Genomic DNA, 2,331 nt, shown 5'->3' with positions numbered 1-2,331 from the left:
TCTGTTCTGTGTGGCTGTCCCAGCCAGCTGTATCTGAATGCCACGGAGGTGTCTCGGTCAGACCAGGCCGGACTTTGCAATGATATGGAGCAAGGGGGGTGGGCAAGCTAGGAAAAAGGTGGGACCATCTCAGGGGATACAGGCAAAAATCAGGGTACTGTTCTTTGACCAAGTCTGCCTCCACAGGAGGAGTTGGAGGAGGATCATGGAAAGGCAAGATGTTTCTAGTCCTAGAAAGAAAGACCAGACCAGAGTGCAGCAGGGGCCTTCAGGATGGAGGGGGGTGTGGGGAGGCACAGGACCTGGGCCCTCTGTGAGCCAGTCTCAGAGAAGTGGCACACTTTGGTCCCTGTATGCAAAATACGCATGAGCAAGAGGAGGAGCCCCGTGCCCATGGATTACCCCACCCTCTCCACCCTGAGCTGGGAGCAGAGCAGGGGAGGCTGGTGTGGGCAGGTTCTGCTCTAGAGACCTGGGGGCCAGCTCCAAGAGGGAGTGGCTTCTGCCTTCAGCACTAAGATACCAGCCTCACTGCAAACACATCTGCAAAGGCAGCCCCTAGCCCCCAGACGACCCTCCCCCATAGGAAGTGGGGGAGGGAGCCCTGCCAGACACTGCACAGTAGCTTCAGGAAACACTCCCAAGTGTGTCAACAGTAGCAGAGGCAGTTGGGGCCAAACAAAGGATCCTTCCATTCTTATCTGGCCAAAGCCAGACCTTTCCCTTTAGCGCTCCCCCCACCCCAACTTCCCCCCAGATGTTCTCCAACTGCTCTCACCACAGGTTCCTCTGCAGGACTCAGGGGGCAGGGCCAGGGGTGGAGGGGCAAGGAATGAGATCTAGAACTTTCCCTAGAAGGTGAGGCTGACCCTGGGGGGTGGCAGGAAGGGGAGACAGTCATCTGGAAAGAGAAGCCATTTGACCTCCATCTAGTCACGTCCTGCCGTGAGAGTGACCCGATGGGGTCTGGCAGGTTGCGGAGGGCAGGGAGAAGAGGTGTACAGGGTACAAGCTCCTGGGAAAGGTGGGAGGAGGAGAAAAAGCACCTGGGTCTTTGAAACGTGTCCAGCCTCAGGCCCAGCAACCTGCTATCATTTTTGTACCCTGAGTCTGTCCATAGATGTAGGCTTTGGGAAGTGTGTGTGTGTGTGTGTGTGTGTGTGTGTGTGTGTGTGTGTAGAGGGTGCTGTGGCAGCTAGTTCTCCCCGGTGGCTGGACATCTTGCTCTGAAGGACTCCTTGCTCCTTTAAAAATCAAACTTTCCCACCTTTGGCCTGAGCACCGAAGTGCAGCAATGGCTCCACCTGCTGGCTATGCTGGGCTCCTACCACTCAACTCAGTTCCCTTGTTTCCTTGTGGGGGTTCTCTTCCCGGCTGCCCCACCCTTAAACAGCCTAATCCAGTAGATCTCATACACGAGGCTCGTACAACTATGAAAAATCACCGCTGAAGAGGATTTTAGAGACACGTGCAACTGAACTCCCTATGTCACATTAAAGACAAACTAAGGCCCAGAGACGAGACAGGAGACGTGGCTGGCTTGCCCAGATGCCCTAGAACTCTGGTGTCCTGCACCCGGAGCTCTTCCCTTCATCCTACTATCCCATACTTCACCAGGCTTCAGGGTTCCTCCAGTCGGATGTCATGAGGCTGGCGAGGGCAGGGTCAGAATAGGGTTGGGGCTTCACCTCTAGAGCTTTTTATCAACATGTGTTACCATGCCTGGACAGCCAAGCAGGTCCCAGGGTCTTGGGACAAAGGAGAGACTGAAGACCACAGGAAGCTGTGAGGCTCAGCTCGCACTGCTGTGCCCATAGCCAGCCCCAGGGAATGAACTGGAGTGTCACTCAGTCCGCTGTGGAAAGCATACCCAGAAGTGTCTTCTGCCCAAGTTGCATCTGAATGGATAAGCACAATTTGTCTTCTGAGTCTGAATACGTGGACATCCCCATTCCATCCCCTCCGGGTAGATTAGCCTCACACTTCCTTCACGCGCATCCAGTAGCAGGTAAGCCATATTGGGCAACAGGATGCTGCTTCTCTTCCAAAAGCCCCCACCCAAGGAGTTCACGGCCAACCTTGATTCATTCCAAAAGTCTCACAAAACACACCCTGCTGGGGATCGGCCCTGTTCCAGGGGCTGGGGACAGAGCAGGAACAAATCCATGCAGAGCTTACAATTCTGGTGGAGAAAAAAGACAGTAAGAAAACACATTTATCTAAGTAAATAAAGACCTATGTTTTCAGGTTGTACAAAGAGCTATGAAAAATAAAAAAGATTGAGAGGGATGGTCAGTACTTAGCGTATGGTGGTCACTCGCACGGAGATGA

The sequence above is a fragment of the Martes martes genome (genome assembly GCF_963455335.1).
Source record: "Martes martes genome assembly, chromosome: 15".
Lineage (NCBI taxonomy): Eukaryota > Metazoa > Chordata > Mammalia > Carnivora > Mustelidae > Martes > Martes martes.
The sequence above is the reverse complement of the archived record's forward strand: the minus strand, read 5'-3'. Positions refer to the sequence as shown.